This window comes from Triticum dicoccoides, chromosome 2A (genome assembly GCF_002162155.2).
Source record: "Triticum dicoccoides isolate Atlit2015 ecotype Zavitan chromosome 2A, WEW_v2.0, whole genome shotgun sequence".
Taxonomy (NCBI): Eukaryota; Viridiplantae; Streptophyta; class Magnoliopsida; order Poales; family Poaceae; genus Triticum; species Triticum dicoccoides.
Window position 1 is genome coordinate 491,138,602 of NC_041382.1, and position 16,816 is coordinate 491,155,417.

The following is a 16,816-nucleotide window of genomic DNA, read 5'->3' on the forward strand; positions in this document are numbered from 1 at the left end:
AGCGGTACGAGTCGAGCAACGCCTCCTGCTCCGCCCGCTCCGTGGCGATCTGCTCCTCCGCCTGCAGGTGCTCTCGGAGGAGATGGTGGTTGTAGGCGGCGTCGGCCTACGCCTCGCAGAACTGCTCCTCATGCTTCTGCCTCACCGTGTCCATGTATTGGGCATGGGCCTTGCCGATCGTCATGGTGCAATGCAGCAGTGAGGATGGCGCGGAGGAGGGGGTTGGCGCCCGATCGTCGAGTAGCATGTTCTCCATTGGGACGTCGTCATCCTCCGGCTGCCTGCGGCCAGGTAGTCTACAACAATGGTTGCCATCTCCTTGTGGTCTGTCGTCCGCCCATCCTAAAGCGCGCTGGAGCCGAGGAAGCCATGGTGGGAGTAGTGGTGTGGACAGGAGAAAGGGAACGGAGGCAGATGACTACAGCTATGGCCGGCGCAGTAGTTTATATAGCAATGGTGGGCGGCGGAGGGACAGACGTGTGGCGCCGGAGTAGCCGCCTTGGAAACCGTATATCATTAATGTGGGCGGCAGACGAACGGACGGATGGCACTTATGTCATTTGAAGGCAAAGCAATCGCCTGCACTAGGAAGCGGGGCGGGCGGCGCTGACTGTTTCAGGCGGAAAGCGCACGGGGGCGGGGGAGGCGGTCTGGGTGGGCCAGGGCAGTCAGACTCGTGCTTGGCAGTGGGTCGGTCCAGCAGCCGGACATGCTGGCTCGCCAGCGAGCTCGTCGAGCTTAGCAACGACAATCAAACGATGGACATAGCTTCCGACCAGGAGCCGGCGCCATTGTCTAAGCCGGTCCATGCCATGTTCACCATAGAGCAGGTGCAGCCGCACTTCGATGCCCTAATGGCGGAAGAGCTACCAGCATAGTAGGACCTGTGCTGCAACCTCCGTCTTGTCAACGAGCACCGGTGAACAAGTGAACGACAATGCCGTCACAGACATGCGGCCCTATGATCCTAGCTTCCCGAATGAGCAGCGGGCGCTGTATCAGACTATCCGTAGGGCCCGCGAGGCCCTCTCCATCATCCTTCGAGTTTTTGCGCTTGCCGTGGAACCACTGTCTCGCGTTCTCAACATGGTTAGCAGACATGAGGAATGAGGAGATGACTTTACTTGGAGAGGATGACAGTGGGGACCCACCAGGGCCATAGCCGCGCGTACGCAAGTGCCTCGTTATTATATACAACAACTGTAATTTTTTTGCTTCCCCCTGGTTTCCTGACATCATGGTCCCACACCATTGTCAACCTATGTAGTCAATAAACGAGAGAATTGCGGAAGGAGCGGACGACAGCTGGGACCAAGTAGCTCGAGCAGTATTTGTGTTCTTGAGGTGTGAGCACCGAAGAGTTTTTCTTGAGCGATGTTTTCGTTTTTTTCGAGACAAGAGCGATGTTTTCATTGTTGTTCAGAGGAGAGCAGGGTATTAACTGGGCGGGCTATGGCCCGTCTAGCCCAGGCCAAATATCCAGCCCAGATATTAATTTTTTTTCAAGCTGAAAATGGCTAGCCCAACTATACTTTTTTTGAGGAATACCCAGGCAAGGTCAATTTGTTATTCTCTGCCCCACTGGGCTGCAAATCTTTCCTAGGAGGGATGCATTAGGCTTAACAAGAAAATGGGCTTTAAGAAATAATAAATGGGATGTAATTACAAAAACTGGGCTGTAACTAAAAAAGCACCAAACACGTAATTAGTTTATAAAATATTATTTTTGGATTTTGAAAATTTTAATTTCAATAATTGTTGTGTGTGCAATGTTTCGTTGGATTTTTACGTAAGACAAATTTATATTGAAATTGTATTTAATCTGACTAGAAATTTCAGGATAAAAATATTTCGGATCCCATCAAAATGTGGGAAATTTTATTGAATTCTTTTTTAACGGTTGGTTGAAATTATTAATCATTGTCCTAGCTAGAAAATGGGTTGTGCTTTTAACAAACTATAAATGGGTTGTAGTAAATTCCATTAGAATTCAAAAATGGGTTGTACATTCTTACAAATCTCAAATGGGCTATAAGTTATCTGCCACACACTTGTGGGCCGACTAAGTTGACGCGTCCCCTAAAAAATAAGTTGACGCGTATGCAAGGCTTTATCAAGTTATAGGCAACAGACGGTTCTAGCAACAGTGGCCGTTGGATCTCCATCCAACGGATGTCGTGCTTCTTCTTCAATCTCGGATATTTTAGCTTCACCCACCCAAAAAATGATTCCTCCCCCTGACATCTGGGGCGCACCGTTTCGGAGGCTGACCTGTGGGCCTACTAAGTTGACGCGTACCAAGGGCTTTGTCAACTTAGTCAATATAAATGATTCTAGCTGCAGTGGCCGTACGATGTCCATCCAACGGCCGTCGTGCTTCTTCAACCTCTGGTCTTCTTGCTCCAGCCGCCCAAAGCAGCGCCGGTCATGTCGCCTGCTCCTGCCACCCATGGCCGGATGTGCTGCCGCGGAGGCCTCACAGCCCCCTACTACTCCCACCGCTGGCCAGGCCCTCCGGCGACGGCAGCCTCACAATGCAGCCGAACCAATGAACCCTCGTACTCCTCTTTGTGTGGGCTTCCACTGTCGCGTCTTCCCCGGCTCCGTGTCATCCCCTTCTGAGGCCTCCATGTCGTCTACCGCCATGGTGCTCTCGGCGCGGCGTGGTCAACGAACGACTTCCATCGGAAGAGTACTGTACATGGAGAGACTGACAGCTGGGTGCACAGCCGCAGCAAGGAAGTGCCTCCTTATTACATGGAAAATAATGATCCCTCCACCTGACAGCAGGGGCCCACAGTACGGGCCACCTTATTTCATGAAAAAAAACGCTTCCCACTGACTGCTGGGACCCACGAGCTACATCTTCGCACGCAAGGAAGTGCGTCAATATTACGGGCAAAAAAATGATTCTCCCCCTGACTGCTGGGACCCACCAGCTACATCTTCGCACACAAGGAAGTGCCTGACAGTTGGAACCCACCTGGTCGAAGCGTACATAGCATTGTCATTCTGGTCGCGAACATGTACTTACATACGATCGGTCTATCTGTAGGCTGTAGCCATGAACCGTGGCCGTGTAAGGAAGGGCACGTGTCGTAGTAGAGGCACGCACGTAGCATGTACACGTACGTACAGCGGCCAGGTTGCAAGAAAGTAAATACGGCCACGTACATACATACGGGCAGGGTCTCGAATGCCTACTTGTGCATACGTACGGCCAGGGCTCGTGTACATGGCTGGGTCGGAACGGAGAAGCTGCGCCATCATCATGATGATGGGGAGGCAACCGGCTGGGTCGGAATGGTGTGTTCATCGAGAGCCAACCGGCTTGGATGGAACAACCAATGGAAACGAGGCCTTGTGTACCGCAGAACGGAGGAAACGGCCTTGTGTTCGATCGGCCATGGTGGAAACGGGATCCTGTTCGTCGGGAGGGGTCTGGCATACCGCAAAACGGAGGAAACGGACCTCCTACGGTCGAAACGGGGTCCTGTTGATCGAGAGGGGTGTGGCGTACCGCAAAATGAAGGAAACAGACTTGTGTTGGAGCGTTACGGTCGAAACAGGGGTCCTGTTCATCGGGAGGGGTGTGGCGTACCCCAAAATGGGACTCCACGGGATACTGTTCATCTCCACCGTCGACCTCCTCCAGCCTCCACGGGCTACGGTTCATCCACCATCGACCTCCTCTAGCCTCCACCTGTGATTGTTCATCCACAGGCTCGTGTTCATCCAGCCTCCACCGCTCCTCCATCGGCTACTGTTCAGCCAGCCCTCTCCACGGGGTCCTGTTCAGCCACCCCTCCATGGGCTACTGTTCATCCAACCCTCCACCGGCTACTGTTCAACCAGCCCTCCACTGGCTACTATTCATCCAACCCTCCATAGGGTCCTATTCATCCAGCCCTCCATAGGGTCCTATTCATCCACCGGCTCGATCGATCGGGGTCCTGTTCATCCAGCAACAACGACCTCTACTACCACAGGGTCCAGTTCATCCAACCCCCACCGGGAACTATTCATCCAAACCCCCAACAATGCTCATTGTTCATCAAGAGGCAGCATCGATCGGCCTCAGTTAGCAGCAGTAGCGAAGGAATCACTCAGGTTCAGTTAACAGCAAGGGATCGATCGATCGCTCGGTTTCAGTAACACGTAGCCTGCAGTGCAATCGCTCGGGTTCAGTTAGAGCGCAACGCCTCGCACACACGCGCGTACGTACGAGAGAAACGCGCATCGCTCGGCCCTAACCACCCACCGTAATCGGGAACTCCCCCTATATTTTCCTCACCCTCGCTTCTACCATGGTTTTCTCCGTCATGGACGGCCCAAAGAATGTCATGCACCTGCATCTCCGGCCCGCCCAGGACGAAAAGCCCATTTTCTATCATGATCTTTTGTCATAGAAGTAGGAGCTCACCACATCTATGATGATACCAGGTTTTGTCACAATTATCGTCATAGAAGTGTCATAAGCATGACAGAAAAAAATTTCGTTCGACCCAAAATGTCAAGGATGTGTCTTTTTTTTTGTAGTGCACTGATTAACGACGTGGGTCGTGCTTAAGTGGTTGGTGGGGTGGTTCTACCCCCGCGAGCCATCGGTAGACCTTGCCGGGGCGCCTTGGTTGCTTGCTTCTGCCGGGGCTCGCGGGGGCAGAACCACCCCACCAACCACTCAAGCATGACCCACGTCGTCAATCAGTGCGGTGTCAAGCTGCAAGGTGATTAAGTGGCAGCCACTCGCCACATGGCAGCCATTTCCTACAGAAGAAACCCACAGATGACACCCGTCCTACAACGTGTCAAGAGAACATGCGCGGAGCTGGAAATATAGCCCAGCAAGCCTTGCCAGGAAATCAGTGATGTGACACTAAGCGGTGCATTTAATGCACCCTGTCAGCCCGCAGAGTTAGGTATGATAGCACTATTTACTATCATATCAGTGGATAATGACTACTTTGCCATTGTGGTGACCCCTTAATCTATAAAAGGAGGCCCATGGCACCTGTCAGAGGGTTAGAAAGTTGACAAGCCCACACACCCATACGCGTGTAGTCGCTGCCGCCCCAAGGCAATCCCTGCCAGGAAAGTGTACTATGCTTCACCACCTTCATTCCACCATCAATCCACCAAAGCAGGAGTAGGGTTTTACGCCTCACGGCGGCCCGAACCTGGGTAATTGCTTGTGTGCTCTCTGTCGTGCTGCCATGCACTGGTCTGCTCTTTGTGCAATGCGACATCCCCCTGGCTAACCAACAAGGGGCCTCCTGGTCCCATAGGTGGCCGTGGATATCCCATGACACAATTGGAACTCAAATTCCTACTTTCAAAGTCGCTCCTGGGTGAGGAAAATAAAATTCTTTGTTTCCATACTTATACATTTGATATATTAACTCCTTTATGTGTTGTATTTCCAGTGGTATAGCCAAGCCCAACAAGAAGCTGGAAGCAAATAAGCTGGCTAAATCCCAAGGCTGCTGACCCGGAGAAGCAAATGATGTCAGAAACTTCTCATAAGATTCCTGACGCTGCTGTTGATGATCCGCCACCAGAAAACACAATGTCACAACGGACTCCATGGATGTTAACCCGGCCCATGCTAAGCCGCTAAGTCCTGCTCAGCCTGCTGAAGAAGCTGAAGACGCAATAGTTACTGGGATGGCTTATACTGAACCAAGCTATCCCACCGTCTTATCTAAACACAACGCCAAAGAAGAATTCTCAGCTGCTGACAAAGGCAAGTGGAAGCTGGAGTTGGAAAGCTATGCCCAGTTTAACGCCCATGAGATTCATGCGGGGTATTTGAACCGCCTTCATACCAGTCGCGATTTTGAAGCTGGCCTGGTTAACTTGAGGAAGGAGTGCTTTGAGGTAAACACTAATAAATCCCTCTCATATAAGTATATATCAGCCGCCAAGCCTACTGGATGTGAAAGAACTAAGCATGATTTAGGCTTTGACATTATATGTTGCACCTTGTATCTTCTCCATATTAGCTTTTCTCTATTGAGTCAAAATGAGTAGTCCCGAAGTGCCAGTTTAATCTGGATAGTTAAGCCGGGACTTATCATCATGTTTGTGAAAAAAATCCAAATATGTAGTCCCCAAGGGCCGGCTTAGGCGGCATAGCTAAGCCGGGACTTATCACCATGCCTAGGAACAAATCCGAATATGTAGCCCCCATGAACTGGCTTATGTAGAAGAAACTAGCCGGGTCATTAAAGATTTGCCTTAAAAGAGCAATGTACATTAGCCCCCTAGTGCCAAGTAAAATACTTGTATCATGCTTGGAACTTCAAATAAGATGATAATAATGATGCATGTCTTTGTATATTGCATGCTGAATTAAATATGAAAGAATCTCAAGTCACCGATCTGTGGCAAAACATCAAGTCCCAACAATTAGAAACTTCAAAGGCCAAGTCAGAGTTGAAAGCTGCCTTAGAAGAGTCTGAAAAGTTGAAAAGGGATTTCGGCACTGAGAGAACTAGCTAGGATACAAAAAAGGCGGCTCCGCTGAAAAGAGCTGAAGATGCCGAGGCTGCGCTTAAGCCAGTGACTGAAGAATTATCTGGCTTAAAGCATCAGATTAATAGCATGATAGCTGCCATCTTTGGTAAGTAATCTTGTACTTTAATCTTTAACCTCCAACATATAACAATCATGAGCCGGTTTACCAATATCTATGTTGATGCAGGCCCCAGAAGTTCCAACCTGGGTCAAGACATGCGCGTGAAGCTGAAAGCTGCATACACCCTTGTGGAGCAGTTATACACCGACGCTCAATGGGCTGTAGCTTCCATCTCTCATACTAAACAACCACCTTCACTTATCAGAGAAATGCTGGATAAACTGTCAGTCATACCCCAAAGGTTGGAGGAGATAAAGCGGTTAGCTGTAAGAGCTGGTGCCATCACCGCCCTAAGTCGGGACAAGGCGTGGCAGGCAGAGCTAGACCCGGAGGAATTGGCCGCTAGCTATCCCAGCTTAAAAGAAGATGGGTCTCCCTTTAATGCAGATGATTTCACCAAATGTGTAAGGGAAATGCGTCCTTTGGCAAGCAAGCTGGCTGAGGAGGCCAATCTATCCAAGTATCAGGCGGCTTATACTATTGAAAACACAAAAGTGAAAGCGTCAGTTTAAAAGTTATGGATTTTATTCCACCAACATGTAAGCACACTTTTGCTCCTGATATTGATCCATCCCTGCTCATAGATGATGAGGCTATATTCAAAGCCATAACTAGCATCAATTGGACATCACCTGATTTCTAGCCAGTGGAGGAAGAAGAAGAAGAACCGGCGCTGGATAACCTGGAAGCTTCAACTCAGCAAGATCAGGGCAACTGAACCACGAGGCGACTCTTAGACTGCAACCTGGCATGTTTTGTTCTGACAAACTTTTAATCAATTGGGTTGTAGAAAGCCTTGTAATAGGCTAGTGTAAAAAGATGATCTTGTCATGCCATCGTGCATGTTTATCTGCATAACTTTTTAAACCGCCGATCTGATGTTTAAGATATGCTGCTTATGCTCATAATATTATCAATCATGGAGGTCATATTATCATATTCCCTGCACACAAGTAAATAACATGCACCCTGGCAGTTTATGTCAGGGCGGGTCATAATGTCTCATATAAAATTTGCTGGTGACGTAAAGTCTATAACCAGGGCGGGTTATCAAACCTCACATATTCATCCAACAATTTGAAAACATACCTGGAGAATTGGCTCAAATTGCTGGCTTACAACGCCACATCCACTGAGGGTGATAATCCAATTAGTCATAAGCGCATCATTCCAATTGCGCAATCAAAGTATATTGGTGACTTAACGTCCAAAGCCAGGACGGGTTATCAGAACCCCTAAGTATTCTCAAATATGAGTCATAAAGATTAAGGCTACATGACTTGAATTGTTTGAAACCATATGTCAATATGGAACAATGATATGAACCAAAACAATGTTTAGAAAAAATAACAAATCAGAAAAATTAAGGCTTTCATAGGCCGCCAAGCCGAAATTTCAAGTGCTTTCAAGGGCCACACAACCACTAACTTAATCCTTCATTCAATCCCATAAGCTTTCCATCACATGACCAACCGCCGTTTTAACCTCAACAAGTTCAGGGTCTTTTTTACAAGATTGACTATTGAGAGTACGGCGGGTCATTCCAAGATTACCTGGGCGGAGTGATAACGACATATAGGCAAGATAACCCAGAATTTGGTGTTTAGACCTGGCATACAAGCCGATCAAGACGGTAAGTGATACGTCCATTTTGCATCATTCTTTTATATCGATATTTATTGCATTATGGGTTGTTATTACACATTATGTCACAATAGTTACGCCTATTCTCTCTTATTTTACAAGGTTTACATGAAGAGGGAGAATGCCGATAGCGGGAATTCTAGGCTGGAAAAGGAGCAAATATTAGAGACCTATTCTGCACAACTCCAAAAGTCCTGAAACTCTACGGAAGTCAGTTTCAGAATATATAACAAATATTGGGCGAAGAAAGCACCGGAGGGGGCCACCCACCATCCACGAGGGTGGGGGGCGCGCCCTACCCCCCACTGGGCGCTCCCCCCTACGTCGTCGGCCCCCTGGCAGGCCTCTGGTGCCCATCTTTGGCTATATGAAGTCTTTTTCCCTCGAAAAAAAATCATAAGCAAGCTCCCAGGACAAAACTCCGCCGCCACGAGGCGGAACCTTGGCGGAACCAATCTAGGGCTCCGGTGGAGCTGTTCTGCCGGGGAAACATCCCTCTAAGAGGGGGAAATCATCACCATTGTCATCACCATTGATCCTATCATCTGGAGGGGGTCAATATCCATCAACATCTTCACCAGCACCATCTCCTCTCAAACCCTAGTTCATCTCTTGTATCCAAGCTTTGTCCCAAAACCTCATATTGGTACCTGTGGGTTGCTAGTAGTGTTGATTACTCCTAGTAGTTGATGCTAGTTAGTTTATTTGGTGGAAGACCATATGTTCAGATCCTTTATGCATATTAATACCCATCTGATTAAGAACATGAATATGATTTGTGAGTAGTTATGTTTGTTCCTGAGGACATGAGAGAAGTCTTGCTATAAGTAGTCATGTGAATTTGGCATTCGTTCGATATTTTGACGAGCTGTATGTTGTCTTTCCTCTAGTGGTGTCATGTGAACGTTGAGTACATGACACTTCACCATTATTTGGGACTAGGGGAAGGCATTGGGAAGTAATAAGTAGATGACGGTTTGCTAGAGTGTCAGAAGCTTAAACCGTAGTTCATGCGTTGCTTCGTAAGGGGCTGATTTGGATCCATATGTTTCATGATATGGCTAGGACTACCTTAATACTTCTTTTGTAGTTACGAATGCTTGTAAGAGGGGCTAATCATAAGCGGGATGCTTGTCCAAGAAAGGGCATTACCCAAGCACCGGTCCACCCACATATCAAATTATCAAAGTACCGAACATGAATCATATGAGCGTGATGAAAACTAGCTTGACGATAATTCCCATGTGTCCTCGGGAGCGCTTTCATTTATATAAGAGTTTGTACAGGATTGTCCTTTGCTACAAAAAGGATTGGGCCATCTTTCTGCACCTTATTTACTTTTATTACTTGTTCCCCTTTACAAATTACCTTATCGCAAAATTATCTATTATCGATAATTTCAGTGCTTGTAGAGAATACCTTACTGAAAACTGCTTATCATTTCCTTCTGCTCCTCGTTTGGTTCGACACTCTTACTTATCGAAAGGCTACAATAGATCCCCTATACTTGTGGGTCATCAAGACTCTTTTCTGGTGCCGTTGCCGGGGAGTGAAGCGCCTTTGGTAGGTGGAATTTGGTAAGGAAAAATTTATATAGTGTGCTGAAATTTACTATCACTTGTTACTATGGAAAGTAATCCTTTGAGGGGCTTGTTCGGGGTATCTTCGCCCCGACCAGTAGAGCAAAGAGTTGCTCATCAACCTACTGAACCTACTAAAAATTTTTACTTTGAAATTCCTTCGGGTATGATGGAGAAACTGCTAGCTAATCACATTGCATCCCAATTTGCACTTAATCTATGTGGATGAAGTTTGTGGATTATTTAAGCTTGCAGGTATGCCCGAGGATGTTATCAATAAGAAGGTCTTCCCTTTATCTTTGAAGGGAAAGGCATTGACATGGTTTAGGCTATGTGATGATATGGGATCATGGAACTACAACCGATTGAAACTGGAATTTCATTAGAAGTTTTATCCTATGCATCTTGTTCATCGCGATCGTAATTTTATATATATATATATATATATATATATATATATATATATATATATATATATATATATATATAATTTTTAGCCTCGCGAAGGAGAAAGCATCACTCAAGCTTGGGGGAGGCTTAATTCAATGTTATATTCATGCCCCAATCATGAGCTCTCAAGAGAAATTATTATTCAAAAAACTTATGCTCAACTTTCTCTCAATAATCGCTCCATGCTCGATACTTCTTGTACTGGTTCTTTTATGATGAAGAATATTGAATTCAAATGGGATTTATTGGAAAGAATTAAATGCAACTCTGAAGATTGGGAACTCGAGGAAGGTAAGGAGTCAGGTATAACACCTAAGTTTGATTGTGTTAAATCTTTTATGAATACCGATGCTTTTCATGAATTTAGCACTAAATATGGACTTGACTCTAAGATAGTAGCTTCTTTATGTGAATGCTTTGCTACTTATGTTGATCTTCCTAAGGATAAGTGGTTTAAATATAATCCTCCCGTTGAAGTAAAAGTAGTTGAACCTATTAAAGTTGAAGAAAAGACTATCACTTATAATGTTGATCCTATTGTTCCTACCGCTTATATTGAGAAACCACCTTTCCCTGTTAGAATAAAGGATTATGCTAAAGCTTCAACTGTGGTTCGTAAGAGTAATGCTAAAAAACATATACCTCCTGAAAAAATTAAGGTTGAACCTAGTGTTGCTATGGTTAAGGATCTCTTGGCCGATAATATTGATGGCCATGTTATTTACTTCTGTGATGAAGCTGCTAGAATTGCTAGACCCGATACTAAAAATAAACATAGACCTGTTGTAGGCATGCCTATTATTTATATTAAAATAGGAGATCATTGCTACCATGGCTTATGTGATATGGGTGCTAGTGCAAGTGCAATACCTCATTCCTTATACAAAGAAATTATGCATGATATTGCACCTGCTGAGATAGAAGAGATGGATGTTACGATTAAGCTTGCCAATAGAGATACTATCTCACCTGTTGGGATTGTTAGAGATGTTGAAGTCTTGTGTGGGAAAGTTAAGTATCTTGCTGATTTTGTTGTTCTTGGTTCCCCATTATATTTGGTAGACCCTTCTTGAATACTGTTAATGCTAAGATAGACTTCAAAAAGGATATTGTTTCTATTGGTTTAGGGGATGTGTCTTATGATTTTAATTTTGCTAAATTTCGTAGACAACCCCATGATAAAGTATTGCCTAGTAAAGATGAAATTATTGGTCTTGCTTCTATTGTCGTGCCTCCTAATGATCCTTTAGAACAATATTTGCTAGACCATGAAAATGATATGTTTATGAATGAAAGAAGGGAAATAGATGAAGTATTCTTTAAAAAAGGACCTATTTTGAAACACAACTTGCCTATAGAAATTCTAGGGGATCATCCTCCACACAAGGGTGATCCCGTGTTTGAGCTTAAACCATTGCCTGATACTCTTAAATATGCTTATCTTGGTGAAAAGAAGATATATCATGTTATTATTTGTGCTAACCTTTCAGAGCCAAAAAGAGGAGAAATTATTGAAAACTCTGAAGAAGCACCGTGCAGCTATTGGATATACTCTTGATGATCTTAAGGGCATTAGTCCCACTCTATGCCAGCACAAAATAAAATTGGAGAAAGACGCTAAACCGGTTGTTGATCACCAACGACGGTTAGATCCTAAGATGAAAGAAGTGGTAAGGAAAGAAATACTAAATCTTCTTGAGGCAGGTATAATTTATACCGTTGCTGATAGTCTGTTGGTAAGTCCTGTGGCCATTGTGTCCCTAAGAAGGGAGGTATTACCGTTGTTCCTAATGATAAAGATGAATTGATCGCACAAAGAATTGTTACATGTTATAGAATGGTAATTAACTTCCACAAACTAAATAAAGCTACTAAAAAGGATCGTTACCTTAACTTTTATCGATCAAATTCTAGAAAGATTATCTAAACATACACATTTTTGCTTTCTAGACTGTTATTCTGGTTTCTCTCAAATACCTGTGTAAAAAGAGGATCAAGAAAAGACCACTTTTACTTGCCCTTTCGGTACCTTTGCTTATAGACGTATGCCTTTTGGTTTATGTAATGCACCTGCTACCTTTCAAAGATGCATGACTACTATATTCTCCAACTTTTGTGAAAAGATTGTTGAGGTATTCATGGATGATTTTTCTATATATGGAACTTCTTTTGATGATTGCTTAAGCAACCTTGATCGAGTTTTGCAGATATGTGAAGAAACTAATCTTGTCTTGAATTGGGAGAAGTGTCACTTTATGGTTAATGAAGGCATTGTCTTGGGGCATAAAATTTCTGAAAGAGGTATTGAAGTTGATAAAGCTAAAGTTGATGCTATTGAAAAGATGTCGTTTCCTACGGACATTAAAGGTATAAGAAGTTTCCTTGGTCATGCCAGTTTTTATAGGAGGTTCATTAAAGACTTATCGAAAATTTCTAGACCTCTTACTAATCTCTTACAAAAAGATGTTCATTTTGTCTTTGATGATGATTGTGTAGAAGCATTTGAAATACTTAAGAAAGCTTTGATTTCTGCACCTATTATTCAGCCTCCTGATTGGAATTTACCCTTTGAAATTATGTGTGATGCTAGTGATTATGTCGTAGGTGTTGTTCTAGGACAAAGAGTTGATAAGAAATAAAATGTTATCCAATATGCTAGTAAAACTCTAGACAGTGCCCAGAGAAATTATGCTACTATTGAAAAGGAATTTTTAGCAGTTGTATTTGCTTGTGATAAGTTCAGACCTTATATTGTTGATTCTAAAGTAACTGTTCACACTGATCATGCTACTATTAAATATCTTATGGAAAAGAAAGATGCTAAAGCTAGACTTATTAGATGGGTTCTCTTGCTACAAGAATTTCATTTGCATATTATTGATAGAAAGGGAGCTAAGAACCCCGTTGCAGACAACTTGTCTAGGTTAGAGAATGTTCTTGATGACCCAATACCTATTGATGATAGCTTTCCTGATGAACAATTAGCTGTCATAAATGCTTCTCATACTACTCCACGGTATGCTGATTACGCTAATTACATTGTTGCTAAATTTATACCACCTAGTTTCACATACCAGCAAAAGAAAAAGTTTTTGTATGATTTAAGACATTACTTCTGGGATGACCCACACCTTTATAAAGAAGGAGTAGATGGGGTTATTAGACATGGTGTACCTGAGCATGAACAGGAACAAATCCTACGCAAGTGTCACTCGAAGGCTTATGGAGGACACCATGCTGGAGATAGAATTGCACATAAGGTATTGCAATCCGGTTTTTATTGGCCTACTCTCTTCAAAGATGCCCGTAAGTTTGTCTTTTCTTGTGATGGATGTCAAAGAATTGGTAATATTAGTAGACGTCAAGAAATGCCTATGAATTATTCACTTTTTATTGAACCATTTGATGTTTGGGGCTTCGATTATATGGGACCGTTTCCTTCCTCTAATGGGTATAGACATATTTTAGTTGCTATTGATTACGTTACTAAGTGGGTAGAAGCTATTCCAACTAGTAGTGCTGATCATAACACCTCTATTAAGATGCTTAAAGAAGTTGTTTTTACGAGGTTTGGAGTCCCTTGATATTTAATGACTGATGGTGGTTCACATTTTATTCATGGTGCTTTTCGTAAAATGCTTGCTATGTATAATGTTAATCATATAATTGCATCTCCTTATCATCCACAGTCTAGTGGTCAAGTAGAACTGAGTAATAGAGAGCTTAAATTAATTTTGCAAAAGACTATTAATAGATCTAGAAAGAATTGGTTCAAGAAACTTGATGATGCATTATGGGCCTATAGAACTTTATACAAAAATCCTATGGGTATGTCTCCGTATAAAATGGTCTATTGAAAAGCCTGTCACTTACCTCTTGAACTAGAACATAAGGCATATTGGGCCATTAAAGAGCTCAATTATGACTTCAAACTTGTCGGTGAGAAGAGACTATTTGACATTAGCTCACTAGATGAGTGGAGAACCCAAGCCTATGAGAACGCCAAACTGTTTAAAGAAAAAGTTAAAAGATGGAACGACAAAAGGATACAAAAGCGCGAGTTTAATGTAGGTGATTATGTATTGTTATACAACTCTCGTTTAAGATTTTTTGCAGGAAAACTCCTCTCTAAATGGGAAGGTCCTTACGTTATCGAGGAGGTCTACCGTTCCGGTGCCATAAAAATCAACAACTTCGAAGGCACAAATCCGAGGGTGGTGAATGGTCAAAGAATCAAACATTATATCTCAGGTAATCCTATAAATGTTGAAACTAATGGTATTGAAATCGTAACCCCGGAGGAGTATATAAGGGACACCTTCCAGAACGTTTCAACCTCCGAAAAGGAAGAGGTAGTTGGTACGGTAAGTAAACCGACTCCAAAACAGTTCTAATAACAATTTTTCTCCGTTTTGGAATATTTAAGAAAATAAGAAGCAGTACGGACAGGACACGAGACATCCACGAGGGTGGAGGGCGCGCCCCCTTGCCTCGTGGGCACCTTGTGTGCCCTCTAGACTCTGTTTTCTTGCACGATACTTCTTTTGGCCGGTAAAAATTCATTATACAATCTCCCGAAGGTTTTGACCACCATACAATGCAAATATCCTCTGTTTTTCTTTCGAGCTATTTTCTGCCAGAGTTGTCAAGGCCAGGCATTATGTCGTCCCCCTCCTCCAACAATGAGGGCAACGATGCTTGGCTAATGAAGATAGAGCTGAAGAGGGAAGAACCCGGGGGGATAAACAAGGATGATGGTATCAAGAAGGCCATGGAGGATCAAGCTCCGGCAGCAGAAGACGAAGACATCCTCCAACCTCATTACAATCTTCTTACCCCAATGGAGATTGAAGCTTTCAAGATGATTGAGTTAGCTCACATACAAAATAAGTATCTCACGCATGAAAATATTTTGATGAAGGAGCATATCACCACACTCAAGGGCATTATCTGCAAAATGGAGGATCTCCTACACTCGATGTGCGACTATCCATCATCACCACCACTTCTTCACCAGCAAAGGAGAACTAAGTATCTGGTATGGGCACTCCCCTTGGCAACTGCCAAGCTTGGGGAGTGCACCGGTATCGTATCACCATCACACTTCTATCTTTACCGTTTTTCTTAGTCCGATCCTTTTTGTAATATCTTGATCTAGTAGAATAAAGTTTTAGTATGATTTAGTCTTGAGTTTTGCTTTATGATCCTTCTATGTAATTGAGTCCGTGAGCCATATATAATAAGATTAGTTATGAGTCAAGGGCCTAATTATCTTGCCATGATCTTGAGGGAATAAAAATAAAAGAGAAGAGAAAGAATAAAAAGAAATAAAGAGATCATATTGATCTTATGGAGAGTAATGACTTCACATATAAAGAGTATGATGAATAAAAGTTGTTGAGAGTTGACAAACATAGTTTTGGTCATTGTTGCAATTAATAGGAAGTAATAAAGAAAGAGAGGTTTTCACATATAAATATACTATCTTGGACATCTTTATGATTGTGAGCACTCATTAAAATATGACATGCTAAAAAGTTGATGTTGGACAAGGAAGACAACGTAATGGGTTATGTTTTCTTATATCCGAAATAAAGTATATTGTCATGGGTCATCCAACATGTTGAGCTTGCCTTTCTCCTCATGCTAGCCAAATTATTTGCACCAAGTAGAGATACTACTTGTGCTTCCAAATACCCTTAAACCCAGTTTTGCCATGAGAGTCCACCATATCTACCTATGGATTGAGTAAGATCCTTCAAGTAAGTTGTCATGTTGCAGCCAATAAAAATTGCTCTCTAAATATGTATGATTTATTAGTGTGGAGAAAATAATCCTTATACGATCTTGTGATGTGGAAGAAATATAAGCGACGGACTGCATAATAAAGGTCCATATCACAAGTGGCAATATAAAGTGACGTTCTTTCGCATTAAGATTTTCTGCATCCAACCATAAAAGCACATGACAACCTCTGCTTCCCTATGCGAAGGGCCTATCTTTTACTTTTGTCTTATACCTTATACAAGAGTCACGGTGATCTTCACCTTTCCTTTTTACATTTTATCCTTTGGCAAGCACATTGTGTTGGAAACATCTATATATATATCCAATTGGATGTAAGTTATCATGAACTATTATTGTTGACATTACCCTTGAGGTAAAAGGTTGGGAGGCAAAACTATAAGCCCCTATCTTTCTCTATGTCCGATTAAAACTTCGTACCCATAAATATTGCATGAGTGTTAGTAATTGTGAAAGACTAAATGATAGTTGAGTATGTGGATTTGCTGAAAAGCTCTTATATTGACTCTTTCCGATGTTATGATAAATTGCAATTGCTTCAATGACTGAGATTATAGTTTGTTAGTTTTCAATGAAGTTTCTGATTCATACTTGAAATTGTGAATGAATTGTTACTTTAGCATAAGAAATCATATGACAATATATATATATATATATATATATATATATATATGTTGCTGTTATAAGAATAATCATGATG